Consider the following 242-nt stretch of genomic DNA (forward strand, 5'->3'; position numbering starts at 1 on the left):
GTACAAATGAGCGTTCTTGCTCATTTTGCCTCCGAGAAATGAGCAAAAATGGGACGGAAAACATGGAATTTTGCCATAATCTTGCACCTAAGTGTGTGATATTCAAATTTGGCTTTCTGGGTCAAAACTATTCGAATTTGCTCACTCACGTTGTTACGACTCAATCGAGTTTTCAATTCTCTATCCAACGATGCCAAAACAAATTCTGTGGCTCAAATGATTCTTGACGAACTTCGAATAAA

This window comes from Dendroctonus ponderosae, unplaced genomic scaffold, assembly GCF_020466585.1.
Source record: "Dendroctonus ponderosae isolate FM_Combo_2020 unplaced genomic scaffold, Dpon_F_20191213v2 Dpon_F_20191213_6, whole genome shotgun sequence".
NCBI lineage: Eukaryota > Metazoa > Arthropoda > Insecta > Coleoptera > Curculionidae > Dendroctonus > Dendroctonus ponderosae.